Source organism: Chaetodon auriga, chromosome 17 (assembly GCF_051107435.1).
Source record: "Chaetodon auriga isolate fChaAug3 chromosome 17, fChaAug3.hap1, whole genome shotgun sequence".
NCBI lineage: Eukaryota > Metazoa > Chordata > Actinopteri > Chaetodontiformes > Chaetodontidae > Chaetodon > Chaetodon auriga.
Genome location: NC_135090.1, coordinates 378047 through 395243, shown reverse-complemented (window position 1 = coordinate 395243; position 17197 = coordinate 378047). Strand labels below are relative to the sequence as shown.

Sequence of the window (17197 nt, the reverse complement as noted above, 5' to 3'; positions counted from 1 at the left end):
CAGCTTGAGCGGATGACGTCATCTGTTAGAGTGGGAGAGAGACGAAAAACCTTTCAGATTTTCGCTCTTTCCACACTCCTCCCAGCCGCAGTTTACACTCTACGCGCATGATTTTTTCCACAGTTGTAGACACATGTGTTCTGTCTCTCACAATGTGCTTGAAAAATGTGAGAGATTTACCGAAGTTGAATTAGCAGCGTCGAAGTGCGGCCACGTCTGTCTCTTTTCCCCATTAACTCCAATACAAAGATTTTCTGAGACAAGCGGACCGGACTCCTGTTTTTAACTCGCAAGTGTCGACGATATATTTGGTGTAGAAACGCCGAACTAACGCCGAATTGTTCAGGAAGTCCTTAGAGCGATGATGGTCGGTGTATTTTTCTGATAAGAGCTACCGTTTTGTCAGAATCAGTTCATATGTGAGACCAGCGCAGGGGCAGCAAATCGCTGTGTTTCTCCGTCTGAATGCCTGTGTGTCTGCTCCGCTGAGCTGCCTGTGCACCCGTTTCAGTGTGTGTGTGTGTGTGTGTGTGTGTGTGTGTGTGTGTGTGTGTGTGTGTGTGTGTATGGTCGTTCACTGTACGATACTTCGTGAAGTCGTTCATATTTTAGACGAACGTGAATTGAACGCGCTGATGCACGTTATTTTGAACTCGTTCATTCTGGTGTCTGTGAACTGCGCGCTGTTTCAGTTTAACTTCGTTCAATAGCGTGCCAGATTTCTATAGCGCCTGTCAGGCGAGAAGCTGGCAAAACCACAGCGTAAACGGGGCTTTATGTGTAGCGATAAACACACCCTATTTCTCAACACCAGCAATCAGCGTGGCACCGCCGCATGCGTCATGAAAACAGAATACGACAGCAGCACGGAGCCGACAGAGCAACAAGGACGCGTCGTATGATCATTTCAGCGAGTTTTATGACAAGGTCAGTGTTGTGCGTGAACGCGTACATAGAACGATAGTTCGTGCAGGCGTTCATATTTTAGACGAAGGTGAAATGGCCGCGCTGATGCAAGTTACTATGAAGTCGTTCATTCTGGTGTCTGTGAACTGCGCGCTGTTTCAGTTTAATTTCGATCTATAGCGTGCCAGATTTCTATAGCGCTTTCCAGGCGAGAAGCCGGCAAAAGCACAGCGTAAACTGGCCTTAATGTGAAGCGAAAAAAATACTTTATCTCTCAGCACCAGCCGCGTGCGTCACATGGGGTGAAAGCTGCAGCTGTTAGTAATGTGGACTGAATGGACAGCAGTATTTAAAGCAGCAATGAGGACATGTTGTCCCCTAAATGTTATTGTAAATCATAATTGGATAAGAATTCAAACGTGAAGATGAAATCTGACGCATAGTTACAGTGGTAAAACTGATCAAATAATTGCTGTCTGTGGTTCTATAGGCTGTGTCAATCATTTTGAAAAATAATAGCTCACAACAACATATGGAAAAAAATTATTATGAATTAATTCATTTGTACAACGGTGAACTTAGTTGAAAATGTTGAATTATGAATTATGAACTGAACTACTTCATTTTGAAACGTGTGAACAGAACTGTGCAGTAGTTCATGTAGACAGTGAACTTTCCCAACACTGGCTCCTTGTGTATAATGTCATAATGTCACTAGTATTAATTGTTTGACATTCCAGAAAGAGCAGATACTGTGTGTGGAGCGGACCAACCCGGACTCTTGAATTATTGTCTTTGGGGATTTTAACAAAGGTAATCTCACCCACGCACTCCCTAAATACACACCGCTTATTAAACGCCCGCCCAGAGAGGAGAATATTCTGGATCGCTATTACAGCACAATCAGAGATGTTTGTCAGGCCGTCGCCCGTTCTGCACTATGAAACCGTTTTACATATGAAATCGGCTTGTTTGACATCCAGACAATGATGACCGACTTGCGTGAAGCCAATCATTTATTACGGTGCAGAGCCGGTATGTCTTTTGAGGCGACGAGGCGCAGTGTTGCATTGATTTCATATGATGAACGCGCTGATGCACGTTACTATGAACTCGTTCATTCTGGTGTCTGTGAATGGCGCGCTCCAATACAAAGATTTTCTGAGAAAAGTGGACCGGAGTCCTGTCTTTTACTCGCAAGTGTCTACAAAATATTTGGTGTAAAAACATTGAAATCACACCCAATTGTTTAGGAACTTTTTAGAGCGATGATGGTCGGTGTATTGTCAGAATTAGCCCAAATGTGAAATCGGCGCAGAGGCAGCAAATCGCTGTGTTTCTTCGTCTGAACGCGTGTGCGTTTGTTGCGCGGCGCGCGCGCGTGCGTGTGCACTTATGTAGCACACTTTAAGTATTATGCTGTTTGCCAATCGTTCGGATTTGTACAATCGGTGTGTATTGCATGGATTTCTGCCGTTTAAAGCGCGTCACGTTATTCACGCCGTGGCTGACAGCCCTGTACATGTTCGCCTAAAATCTGTTTCAATTATTTGTATGTTCTCTATTTTTCAACTTTCATGAACCATTTTTAGTTAGCACGTAGAGAAATTTGTCTTCTGTCACACAGCGTGGCTTTCATTGTAATATGAGTTACGGTTTCGGAATAAATAGCTTTTGTCCGCAGACAGTGTCGGTCACAAGTGCCATAGACAGCCATATTCAAGTGGGCTGTGAAGCTCTCCTTGAAAACGGGGATGATGGGAGTTTTTAAATTGTGGTATTGTAAGAATTGTACATGATGTGCATTCATATGGTGGTAGTATAGAGGTTATCATGTTCGTCTGATGTGCCAGTGTTGTCGGTTTGAGGCTGGACGTAAACACTGTGCTTTTGTGAATTTGCTCGTGAAGGTACATACAGTATTTATTTATTTATTCATTTACACACGTTTATTTTAGGTGTCCTCGTGTCTTCGCTCCTTTGATTCGTAACGCGTATGATGTTTATCATTTTGTATTTGCATCGAATAGTGTAAAAAGGCTGTGATTCTGAAGACGTGTGTATAGGTCCCTCCCTCCTTCTTCAGGGCTGTGGCGCGTCACGTGAGCCTATACTTTCGTACAGCCGCGCTGTAGACTTGTTTGTTCGTAGTTTTGTGTTTGGAAATTTGTTTGAGCGACTACAGTGAATGCACGACGTGAGTATCATTTGTGTGTTGTGTTTATGACACACATTGTTTATTTTCATATGTGTGTTTCTCTGCTGCTGGACATTGGCGTTCTGGTGTTTAACGGCGTCACAGATACTGTGGTTCATGCAGTGGCTAAGGAGTCATTGTGTGTGTGGTTAGCTCACAATGGCGATTGCTTTCGCGATCGGTAGTTATTACCTTAGCGTTGGGCCGATATGTTGGTGTGTTCATTGCAGGCTTAGCTTAACCAACAGAAGTATTGGTTATGCACAGGAACATTGTTAATTTCCATATGTGTTTCTTTGTTGTTAGACATTTGCGTTCTGTAATTTTACGTCGTTAAAAATAATGTGGCTTCTGCAGTGGTTTACGAGTAATTGTGTGTGTGGTTAGTTAAACCATGCTAGTGGTTTTTCAATCGTTAGTGACTTGGTCAGCGAACAGCCGACGTGCGCGTGTTCATTGCATGCTTGGTTTAACCAGCAGAGTTATTATATCAGTTAACATGGTGTAATGGTTGAAACGTTTACATCGTGGTTGGTATGTCGATATAACTGTTCTATATGTGTAATGGAGGGTTGTGTTTTTGTTTTTGAAAGGAAAGTTCAGCATAACTAAACCCTGTTACTAGATGAAAGTGTTTGTCATTTCAGGTCAGACGTCACTGGTTGCGCTTGTGTGCCATCCAAAAATTTAGTGTCAGGTTGTGAGAAGCGAGTCGTTTATTACTGTGCAGACAAAGTCCGTGTTTTGAGGTGAGGAGCCGCAGTTTTGCATCGATTTCATATGTACAACGGTTTAAGTTGCGTAACGTGTGTTCTTAGTTTTTACCACAAGGTGGCGTTTCTTCTTTGTAAGCCGGTAGGTGTGTTAGTTCAATTTCTTTGTAAAAACAGGGGATTGTCTTTTGTTGGGGCTTTGGTTAATGACACTGAAGTGTGTGTAGGTGTGTGTACATGTCATACGTGTCGGAGTTGCAAATTATAAACATTGGTTTTATGTCATCGGTGGTCTGCATTGCTTGCCCACGTGACACCATAACGAGTTAAAGCTTGGTTTAGGCTTCGGCGTCGCGGCGACGCCGTACCTACGGCGTACACCCTACGCCGTCACTGAGCATTCGTAGTTCTGCGTCGACGGAACGCGTTGCTCCGCAATTCACCGCCAAGCCGCTAGGGGGGTGCGGCTGTGTCTTTGTATGGTTTCGGGGGCTCTTGCTGCCGCGAAGAGGAGTTGTAGAGGTGGTCGTACTTGCGTACCTCCTCGATAATTCTTTCTTCGGCTTGGTCCGGTTTTTCTTGTAGCTCTCACCACAGAAACTTTGAAAATGGCGGTGTTGTTGTGTTGCGACCATCGGGCTGCGACTGAACCGAAAATTACGTTCTGAACGGACCAATCACAGTCCTCGACGTTCACGTCACTACGCGTCGACGCGACGCGTAGTCAGGATTTTTTGGAGGTGCGCGTCAGGCTACGGCGTAGGGTCCGCGTAGGGGTCTGCGTCGACGGCGTAGGTACGGCGTCGCCGCGACGCAGAAGCCTAAACCAAGCTTTTTTAACTTGTAATGTAGAAATTTCGCACTTTATCGTTTCTTCTTACTGGTATTGCATTTACGTACTACTCGTTAGTTTTGACATTTCACTGTGAGTTGCAAATTTAACTTGTAGTTGAAAGTATGGTACGTAGGACTGGCATTGACAAATTGGTGAAACTACAACGCAGAATACAACTTTATAGGTCTTGCACGTTATTATGAGAGGTGTAAAAAAAACCATATCGTGTTATTATGAAAGTGTGGCAGGACAAATTAAACTGTAGTTGCCTGCCTTTTCAAGGGAATAAATGGAAGAGTTAGTTTTTGTTTGCTCAGTCTTTGACCTTACATTTATGTATTTACAAAGAAGAGACTGTATATTGTGAATTTGTGTGTTTTGGAGTAATATTGTTCTGAAATACATTAATAATGGAATTTTTGTTCACAGGTTTGCTGTTTGGAGAGATATTTATATGGCAAGTGTTGTGCACACTATAACTACAATTTCAGAAAATATGTGCTATTTTATCAAGATTGTTTTGTTTTAATGTTGTTTGTTTCTGTGTTTTAGGTAGCCATAATCTAGTCTGGACAGTTCTGGACTGCTGACTGCCACCTCCTGCTGTGGTTTCCAAGGCAGTATTTGAAGAAAATTTTCGCTGACAAAGAGTTGGAACATCTTTTGAAGAACTATTGAAAACTTGTTGAAATTGTGTTGCGAAAGACTTGCAAAGTCTTTTTAAACACTGTTGAAAACTTGTTGAAATCTTGTTGAATAACACTTGACAACTGTTTTGAAAGACTGTTGAAATTTTGTTGAAACCCTATTAAAACATCTTTTGAAAGACTGTTGAAATCTTGTTGAAACCCTGTTAAAAAATCTTTTGAAATACGGTTGAAACCTTGTTGAAATTCTGTTGAAACATCTTTTGAACTATGGTTGAAATCTTGTTGAAACCCTGTTGAAACATTTTTTGAACTACGGTTGAAACCTTGTTGAAACCCTGTTGAAACCTCTTTTGAACTACGGTTGAAACCTTGTTTGAACTACGGTTGAAACCTTGTTGAAACCCTGTTGAAACCTCTTTTGAACTACGGTTGAAACCCTGTTGAAACCTCTTTTGAACTACGGTTGAAACCTTGTTGAAACCCTGTTGAAACCTCTTTTGAACTACAATTGAAACCTTGTTGAAACCCTGTTGAAACCTCTTTTGCACTACGGTTGAAACCTTGTTGAAACCCTGTTGAAACATCTTTTGAACTACGGTTGAAACCTTGTTGAAACCCTGTTGAAACATCTTTTGAAATACGGTTGAAACCTTGTTGAAACCCTGTTGAAACATCTTTTGAACTACGGTTGAAACCTTGTTGAAACCCTGTTGAAACCATTTTTGAACTACGGTTGAAACCTTGTTGAAACCCTGTTGAAACCTCTTTTGAACTACGGTTGAAACCTTGTTGAAACCCTGTTGAAACCTCTTTTGAAATACGGTTGAAACCTTGTTGAAACCCTGTTGAAACATCTTTTGAAATACAGTTGAAACCTTGTTGAAACCCTGTTGAAACATCTTTTGAAATACGGTTGAAACCTTGTTGAAATTTGTTGAAATATCTTTTGAAATACGGTTGAAACCTTGTTGAAATTCTGTTTACCGTTCAACATTTTGAATTCTTCAAACTCTGTGAATTGTTGAAACTTGGTTAAACATTTAAAACTTTCAAACTGTTCTAATCTGTGTGCCAACTTCACATTACACAACTACACATTATTGATTTAGTACATTTTGCATATTTTTCTAAAGTGATACATCACTATCTCTTAAGCTAATATTAAAGCTATATTAAATATTGGTTTGTGAAAGGATTACAACTTTTTGTGGTGATTTGTTTTATTATATAGTACATTAACCTTAGTATTAGTGTGGAAAACATATACAATACAATAATTGTTTTGAACATATTTGTTGGAAGTTTCTTTGCACATTGAATTTGATTGTTATATTGTGGTTAACAAAATCTGTTTTACTTGCTTTGAAAATACAGTACTGGAAGACAAATTTTTGTTCTTCAGTGAAACATGCCAAAAAAAGGTAAGAGGTCTCAAGCTGCAAAAGTGCGATGGCAGAAGGTGTGTCTATCTGATTATGTGTCACCGAATCCACAGGCACAGTCTCTTGGTCCAGAGAGTGGCAGACAGGTAAAGGTGTCAGAATGTTCAGAGTATGTAAAAGAGGGATATGAGTCTCCTGATGTTGTTTCTGTGTCACAGCTGTCTTATGCTGATGCTGTAAAGAGTGGAAGTCACATTGATGTTCACAATGTACCAGGGCCATCTCACTTCCACACTGTATCTCAAGGGGGCAGGTCTGATGTTACACGTGTTTTAGCATCTCGCAGTCAAGCTTCCAGCAGATATTCCACCTTCTCCAGGAACAAGCAGTGTACATGCAATTCTCTAACTTTTCTTGCATTCCTCTATGAGAATGAAGACATGTCAAGAGCAGACCTGGATCTGGTGCTGGATAAAGGTAATGTGATGTATACACAGGTTGTAAGACAATTAGCTCTGGAGCAAAGGCATGCTAATAATTTTCTAAGCACTGATGAGCTCCCAGACAGAGTACCAGCACGCAGACATGTATACAATGTGACAAAGCAGTTTTCCAGGTATGGCACGTTCAGGGAAACTTCAAGTGAAGGTGGACACAGTTTACTGGACCTAGAGGCAGGACTTTGCTGTTTGTTGTCAGATGTGAAGTATGCACTCCTAATGATGACTACTTTATGTATTGCTGTATTCAGAGATAATTCAGGCAGATATGGTTTCTTTGACTCACATTCCAGAAGCCATGACGGTTTACCACAGAGAGCTGGCACAGCTGTAATGCTGACTTTCACATGTTTGGGTGACATGATAAACAGACTAATCCAATGTCACAATATCTTTGGCACATCAGCAAACTGTGTTTATGAGCTGACACCTGTGCTGTTTCACAGTGATGACATGCTTTGTCAGAATGACAATGTTTTACACACAGGCAATACTATTGAGACTTCTGTATCACTTGTGAGTGAGCACAAAGATCACATCATTTCCGGTGATATTCAGGCTGAACAGCACATGCAAAGTTCACCAAACATGATCTCTTTCCCCACACAGTATCCTACTAACAATAACTCACCTTTAACATTGACTTTCAACACACATGCAACTACAAGTGAATCTTCTGAAAAAGATCAGATGATGCAAAGCAACGTAACTGACATTATGGTGGAACATTCTACAGCAGACATAGCAAAAAAAGGTAAGACACATATGCCAGATCTGTCAAAATTAAACAAACAGCAAAGAAAGAAAGCTATGAGAAGGGCCAAACATTTGGAAAAGGGAAAGATTTCAACCAAAGACATAATAGACAGAAAAGAAACTGTAAAAATGAAGCATAGAAAGATGTATGCAACAAATAAAGTTTATCAAGAAAAGAAGAAATCTTACATGACTAGTCGTTACAGCAAAGACAAATTGTTCCAAGACAGGCAAAAATCTTACATTACTAACCGTTACAGCCAAGACACATTGTTTCGACTCAGACAAAAATCTTACATTACTGACAGTTACAGGCAAAATAAAGTATTCCAACAGAGGCAAAAGTCTTACATTACTGACCGTTACAAGCAAGATAAATCATTCCAACAGAGGCAGAAATCTTACATTACTGACCGTTATAAGCAACACAAATCATTCCAACAGAAGCAAAAATCTTACATTGCTGACCGTTACAGGCAAGATAAATCATTCCAACAGAGGCAGAAATCTTACATTACTGACCGTTATAAGCAAGATAAAGTGTTCCAAAAGAGGCAAAAGTCTTACATTACACACCGTTACAAGCAAGATACAGTATTCCAACAAAAGCAAAAGTCTTACACAACCAGACGCTACCAACAAGATACTGAGTTTCAGGAAAAGAAGAAGTCCTATATTACTAGTTGTTATAAACATGATTTGGCCTTCCAAAATAGACAGAAAGCTTACATTAAGAGTCGTTATGCAAACAATCCTGAGTTCAGACTGAAACAGATACAAATCATGAAACAACACCAGAAATACAAGTACAGGAAAAATGTTGTATTTAAATTGCTACATAACATGCAATGTGCTATGAAAATTAAGACAAAATACAGACAAATGAATATGTACAACACACACAATGTGCAAAGTGCCGACAGTGTAATTAGGCACGCTGTGTTGATGTTTCAGTCACAGATAAAAAATGGTCCCACTTATGTGTGTACTGTTTGTCATCGGGCTTTGTTTGCAAATCAAGTAAGACCCTGCATTAGAGATAATTACGTCAACAATTCACGTGTGGTTGAAGCTTTCTTGACAGGGAAATATGTTCATGTTTGTAACAAAGATTGTCAAGGTCCACAACGTTGCACAATACCTCATGAGAGAACAAAAGAGTGGATTTGTTACACATGCAATGACTACCTTAAGAGAGGAAGCATGCCCAGCCTTGCTGTAGCCAATAAGTTAGAGCTGGCAGAAATACCTCCTGAATTGTCTGATCTGAACATACTGGAAAGGCATCTCATAGCCAAATGCATTACCTTTGCTAAAATTGTTCCTCTTCCTAAAGGTCAACAAAGAGCAATACATGGCAATGTGGTATGTGTGCCATCAGAAGTGCAAGAGATTGCTGATGCTTTACCCAGACTTAGAAGTGAGTCTCAAGTGATGAGAGTGAAGTTGAAAAGAAGGTTGTGTTACAAAGGACATCAGGTTTTCCAGACAGTTAGTTGGCCTAAACTTATGAGATCCTTGCATAAGCTCAAAGATATCCATCCCCAGTACAATGATATAACGATACGAGATGAAGCTGCATTTTGTGATCCAACTATTGCTGATGAAGATAGTGATGATGATCACACAGAAGAAAATATGAAGAGTGATGAGTATGATGACAATGATTTGATGGAGATTGACAGGTGTGAGAGCAGAGCAATGTCAGAAGCACAAAAGGAACATGAAGATGAACAACATGATAATATGTCATGTAATAACCAATTGGAGGACCAGTCAGTTGCTACAGAGCAGGATAATGATGACTCCAGTGGTGGCATTGTCTTAGAATCATGCCTTCAGCCGTCAGACATTGCAGAGGACATATTAACTTTCAGTGAGGGAATTTATTGCCTGGCACCCTGTGAGGGGAAACGTCCTGTAAGCTTTTTTAAAACTCCAAAACTGGAGGCAATTGCTTTTCCTGTTCAATATCCCACTGGTGAAAATACACTTGATGATGACAGACCTATCCATTTATCACCCAGTAGTTATTTCAAAGCAAGGCTTTTCTGTGTTGATGATCGTTTTGCTAGAGATACAAATTATTTGTTTTTTGCACAATTTGTAACAGAAGTACACATAGCCACTTCCAGCATGAAAATACAGCTGCGCAAAGGAAAGCCTGTGACTCGAGATGGACGGAAAATAAACTCCAGAATGCTGCAAGACAAAGGTGAGGTTGAAAAACTAGTACGGAATAAAGATGCAGTCAGATTTATGGAACCACTGAGAGGCACACCTGCATACTGGGCAAAAACAACAAGAGATCTGTTTGCTATGATCAGGCAATTAGGAACTCCAACATTTTTCTGTACATTTAGTGCAGCAGAAATGAGATGGCCTGAAGTGATAGAGGCAATAAAGACTCAACAAGGTGAACATGTTAACTTTGAAGAACTTGACTGGGCAACAAAGTGTGAGATTCTACGAAGTAACCCTGTGACAACCATGCGCATGTTTGAACATCGGGTGAATGCACTATTCACACATCTGATCCTGTCTCCTGCACAACCCATTGGTAAGGTTGTTGACTACTTTTATCGCCTTGAATTCCAGGCTAGAGGCTCCGGACACATACACTGTTTGTTTTGGGTAGAAAAAGCACCTGTGTTTGAGGAGGACTCTGATAAGACTGTGTGTAATTTCATTGATAAGTACATAACAGCCCAGTTGCCTGACCCAAACACTCAGCCAGAACTGCACAGAAAGGTAAAAGAACTGCAGATGCACAGTAAAAACCACTCCAAATCATGTCATAAAAATAAGACGCCTGGTTGCCGATTTGGCTTTCCTAAGCCTTCTGCCAATCACACCATGGTCACACGACCTGAAGAAAATACTGACTCTGCACTATTGACAGCAGCAAAAGAGAAACTTAAACCAGTGACAGACTTGCTTAATGACCCTCAAACTCAGTTTGTGGACTTACCTGAGTTGCTGACTAGGTGTCATTTGAGTTATGAAGAGTATAAACACTGCCTTGAGTTAATGACCAGTTCCAGTGTTGTGATACTGAAGCGTGATCCAAAAGACTGCTGGATAAATGGATACAATCCATACCTTCTCGATGCTTGGGATGCCAATATTGATATTCAATACATTCTGAACCCATATTCATGCATAATGTACATAACATCCTACATCACTAAAGCAGAACATGGAATGAGTGAATACCTGAAAACACTGATTCAAAACACTGATACCAACAAGACTGATGATGAAGAAATGAAGCAAATCATGCAGGCCTATTCCAAAAAAAGAGAAGTAAGTGCTCAAGAGTGTGTAACTCGTGTATGCGGCATACACATGAAGAAATGCTCTCGTAAAGTCGTATTTATACCAACAGATGATAATGCACTGAAAATGAGCTATCCTATGTCATTGCTGGAAAACAAAACAGATGAGTCAGTAGATGTGTGGATGACAGGTTTAAGAGAAAAATACAGAGCCAGACCTGAAACACAGGACTTTGAAACTATGTGCTTGGCAGATTTTGCTTCAAGCTGCAGGATTGTCTATGGCAGGCAAAAAAATGGTAAAAATGTTGTGCCCCTTCTAAATGACATGGGATTTGTTCAAAGAAGAACAAAAGGACATGCCGTAATCAGATATCACCGCTACTCACAAGAAAAAAATCCTGAAGAATTTTACGGCACACTACTAAAACTTTACCTTCCACACCGTTCAGAGACACAGCTGAAAAGTCAGTGGTATCCAACATATGAGTCCTTCTTGACTTGTGCCTGTGTTCAGCTACCTGGGTCAGACGTAGTCCAACCTGTGCGCCAAATTGTGCAAGAAAACAGAGCCAAGTATGAGAAACACAATGAGGAGATTGACAAAGCCATTGAGGAATTTGAGCAGCATGGACCCCTGCGTGATGAATGGTGTCATCTTGCTCCTGAATCAGAACTAGTGAGGCTGGAGTGTATAGAAGAACTAGATAAAGTATGTTCAAATGAGCCAATTGAGCAGGAGGATGTCCCAGACTACAGTTTTCACTCTGAAGCTAGAACTACAACCATAGCTATGATGGAAGGCCCTCAAATAAATCCTGCAGTCTTACGCCAAATGTATCAAAACTTGAACCAGAAGCAAGCATCTGTGTTCTACAAAATTAGAGAATGGTGTATAAAGCATGTCTGTGGCCTAAATCCACCTCAGTTTTTCTATTACATAAATGGCGGTGCTGGTACTGGAAAGTCACACCTTATCAAGTGCATCTACTCAGAGGCATCCAAAATACTGTGTAAATTGTCAAGAAATAGTGAGGACAGAGATATATCAAAGCCCACCGTGCTGTTAACTGCATTCACTGGCACAGCAGCATTCAACATTTCAGGCCAAACACTACACTCTATACTCAAACTACCAAGAAGCCTAAAACCTCCCTTCCAAGGACTTGGCAATGCACTGGATGATGTAAGGGCAGAGCTTTCACATGCAGAAATTATTGTCATTGATGAAGTGTCAATGATATCCAAACAGCTTTTTGCCTATGTGGATGCAAGACTTAAACAAATCAAAGGAAATCAAAAGCCTTTTGGAGGAATGTCAGTTCTTGCTGTTGGAGATTTCTACCAGCTTCCACCAGTAGGACAAGCTAAACCCCTTTGTGTGTATGAGCCATGCCACCTTGACCTCTGGCAAGACCATTTTCAAATGATCACACTGACAGAAATCATGCGACAGAAAGATGATGTTGCCTTTGCTGAAATGCTGAACAGGATCCGAGTAAAACAGAAAGAAGACCTCTTATCTGAAGCTGACAGAACTTTGCTTTCGCAGACCATCACTACACCAGCACTTTGCCCAAATGATGTATTGCACATTTTCGCAACTAATAAACAAGTGCATGAACACAACACAGCAACATTAGCTCTGCTTCATTCTGATATTACAACTATTGATGCAGATGACTACAAAAAGGACCCACGAACAGGGAGAATGGCAAGACAAGCTAAACCTTATCAAGGAGCAAAAAAGGAATTGCCTGACACACTACAAATAGCAAAGGGTGCACGTGTTATGCTCATCAGGAATATTGATGTCAGTGATGGATTAGTTAATGGCACATTTGGTACAATTGCACAAATAGTGACCTGTACAAAAGATGGTGCTACACGTGTTAAGATGCTTGGACTTATTTTGGATAATGAAAATGCTGGACAAACACACCATAATACAGCTGTTGGAGGGTCTGCTAATATTGTGTACATAGAAAGAGTGGAGGAGAATATGACACAGAAAGGAGTGGTACGCAGACAGTTTCCTTTGAAGTTGGCTTTTGCATGTACAACACACAAAGTGCAAGGTATGACAACCTCATCTGCTGTAATTTCGCTGAAAAATATTTTTGAGCCTGGGATGGCTTATGTAGCTTTAAGCAGAGTGACTTCTCTTAGTGGAATGCACATCATTGACATGGATGAGAAGAAAATATATGCCAATCCTGAAATCACTGCAGCCCTAAAGATTATGAGACATGTTTGTTTTGATGACACAATGCCACTTCTGAACACTGTGCAAACAATAAACAATTCTGACACTCTTACAATTATCCATCACAACACAGAAGGACTTCCATCTCACATTAGTGATATTAGAACGCATCATGAGCTGTGCCTATCTGATGTTTTGTGTCTAACAGAAACTCACTTGCAAGGCTCTTTTGTACCTGACAGTCTGCATTTGGAAGGCTATACAATGTTCAAACGTAACAGACACATGTCGTACACAAACTATCCTCAGTTGAATAATAGAAACGGTGGTGGAGTTGCACTTTATGTGAAAAACCACATTCAAGCCTCTGAAAAGCACTACATCCAGAATGTAACTGACCTGGAGTTTTTGGTGGTAAAAATTGAAGGCCCAGTAAAAGCACTGATTGCTGTTGTGTACAGACCACCTGACTACTCTGTAGAATTATTCCTCTCAAACCTTGGTAGCTTGTTGGAGTCTTTGGAGATCATGGATTATCACCCAACCATTGTCTGTGGAGACTTTAATGAAGATCTCCTGTCCAACAAAAAGAAGCCAATATTTGAGTTCTTCCAAAACAGAAGATATACACAACTGATTACAAACGCCACCACAGAAAAGCAAACACTTCTGGACCACATTTTCATTTCACAACCACAGCACTGTCTCCATTCTGGTGTTTTACAGACCTATTACAGTTATCACAATCCCATCTTTTGTATTATAACCTGCAATATGTGTTAAACATCAGCGTATTTGTGTAGATTCTGATTAAATATTATTATGTATATTATAACAGACAATATAATGTGATATATTTAAAGAATGCCCACAAACAGCTTACACTATTTACATAGCATAATATCCTAAAAGTTCTCACAATAAGTAAAGTTTCATGCAATGTAGTTTTGTGAAACATATTATAATCTAGCCTTGGTTGAACCTTTGCACACTTGTAATACAATAGTCCACCAATGTCTACATTAATATCTTTAGGTATTACAATGGTAATTTTTGGAATATTGGCAAATACTTCATATCACAAAAATCTTTACAACATTAGCTACAATTTTACATAAGTACAGGTTAGCAAGTAATGTAATCGTTTCACTATTATATTGCTTTCTGATAAACTCTTGTATGATTTTTTGATCTGCTTGCTCTACTCCTTTGAACCTTCCAAGGCTGGCCAACCACAACCAGTTTCCACTTGCCTGTAAAAAGTTTGTATTTTATAGCCTACTATTACAATAATAACATACAAAATAACCTTTCACAAAGCACATTTTAACACAGATCACAGTTTATCTAGGCACAGTGGAAGAGGTCACAATTTTACAGGTATTTACATTACACAACCAATATTGTCAATACAGTCATTGCAAGGGAACTTTTTCTGCAGCAAACTGACACCAACTGGGCTTGCTACACCAGCCAATCTAAGGCTGGTGTAGCAAGCAGAGGGACTACAAGTCCTCTTTGCACAGAAAATTCTTCATTTGTTAGCCTTACAAAGCAACACAGCCATGCAGCTCTCCAGCAATTGAAGACGCCAGTTACTGTGAGAAAAAGACACTTAAAATCTGAGTACTTGTCGTCAATTTACTGAACCTCAACAACGTATAGGTAAGTGTTCCATGTTAATTACATGTCAAGAAGAAGAATTATTTAGAAGAACCAATTTTACAAAGCATAATGTCAGCACTTACCTGTTAAACAATTATTGCATTTTGTACTGCTTAATTTTTTCTTGCACCATTGTACCGTAAGTGTAGGCACAGTCACAGTGACAAATTTATAATATTATCTTTGCATCCATGTCTTATTTTTTATTTCTTAGGTATCCAGCACAATTCCATTCAACATGTCTCTCAGCTCAACAGACTACAACTCCACATTATTCTACTATGGACCTACACACCAAACTGAAACATCTGTGATTGCACATTCTGTCTCTTTGGACATGTGAGACGTCAGCTCCTGTGTTCTTCCTTGGTGCTGGTGGATAACATCAACTACACTGCATTTCACTTGGACTATTCCCTGCACTGAAACCACTTACAAACAGATAAAAGGTACTCTTTTCCATTTACCATGACCACAAAGTGTCACACTAAGTTTTATTATGATTTGGTTTTCTTTCCTGCCATTGACTCTTATCATAATGTCAGCACATACTGGTTAAACAAATATTGCATTTTGTACTGTTACATTTTTTCTTGTACTATTGTACAGTAAGTCCAGGTCATGATCACAATGACAAATTTATGTTATTATGTTTGCATTCATGTCTTATTTTGTATTTCTTACAAATCCAGCACAATCCAATTGAACATGTCTTTCAACTCAACACACTACAACTCCAAGTTATTCTATTGTGAACCTACATATCAAACTGAAACATCTGTGATTGCACATTCAGTTACCCTGGACATGTGAGACTTCACCTCTTCGGTTCTTCCTCACTGCTGGTGGACAACCTCAGCTACACTGAACCTTTCATCTGACTATTCCCTGCAGTGAAACCATTTCAAACAAATAAAAGGTACTCTTTTCCATTTACCATAACAACACCACACTCTGTGTTATTATTGTTTGGTTTTCTTTCCTACCATTGAGTCTTTATAATTGTTTTGTTTTCCTGTCCTTGTTTGCAGTAAAAGTGTAACCTGGTACTGCAACAACCTGACAACACATTTGAAGCAGATCGCCACTGATGCAACATATTTCAACAGCATGGCAATGTTAACATGCTGCAAAATTGTCCAAACTGTTTCGGTAAAATTGCCCAACTGTTTTGTCTCTGCTATTTTCTTTTTTTTTTAACAGAGTACTTTTTCTCTCCTTTGTACTCCAATGAAGTTGTAGTCATAGCAGTCAGTATTGTTGGTTTGTTTGCTTGCACAGTTGCAACTTTCTTTTTTTCCTACCCACTTGCCACATTGTAGAGATTGTAGTGTTTCCATGAACTGTTATTGTGGTATCATTATCTAAAATTTAGCTACTATCTAGTCTTATTTATATTATTCAAAGTCTTTTGGTTCATATTGTACTCATGGTGTGTTCTTCCAACCCGCTCACCACAACCTTATGAAACAATTTGTTTTCTTGGTATGATTTTGGGCTACTGATTGTATTTTTCCCAATTAATAAAATGTTAGTTTGATGTCAAACATGTCCACATATATTAATGATATGTAAATGACAATTATGCTTACAAATACTACACATAACTGCCAATGGCACACAATGTCTCATAAAAGTCACTAGCAAGCCTCAATGCAGACAATCTTTTCATTACTATTAAAAATGTGTTAGAAATTGCAAAATACAACTTACATGGTGTTCTCATACATTACTTAAAACCCACTGCAATAATAAAAACAATGCAATTTATGTCCTCCTGTCGGTCTACTGTGCCACACTTAATGTCCAATAGATGGCGTTAACCCGCAAATGTATTGCTTTGCCTACTGCCAATACCACTCTACGCAGAAGAAAACAACAACGCAAAAACACATTTTGGAAAACTTCTGAGAAGACGACATTTCGGTCATGGCAACTCCGACCAAACTTCAGAAACTGCAGGACGTGGAAGACAGTGACAACGTGGTCAGTGCTTATATTCACAGCGTCAGTCCTATCAAACTGTCGGCTAAAAACACCAAGTATTTTCTTTGCACGCTGCAAAACGCACGCGACGAATACCACAAAGGAGTCGTCTTCGCACCTGAA

At 39.8% G+C, this 17197-nt stretch overlaps 2 long non-coding RNA genes across 2 annotated transcripts in view; one reads left to right on the top strand and one right to left on the bottom strand.

Moving 5' to 3' along the window:
• Positions 1-17197, bottom strand: part of LOC143335700 (uncharacterized) — a 64422-nt gene that overhangs the window by 31499 nt on the left and 15726 nt on the right. The gene's annotated exons all lie outside the window — the stretch shown is intronic.
• LOC143335743 (uncharacterized) lies at positions 1414-6465 on the top strand. The gene is made up of 3 exons (XR_013078447.1): positions 1414-1719; positions 5081-5108; positions 5204-6465. It is a non-coding gene; the product is annotated as an uncharacterized LOC143335743 (long non-coding RNA).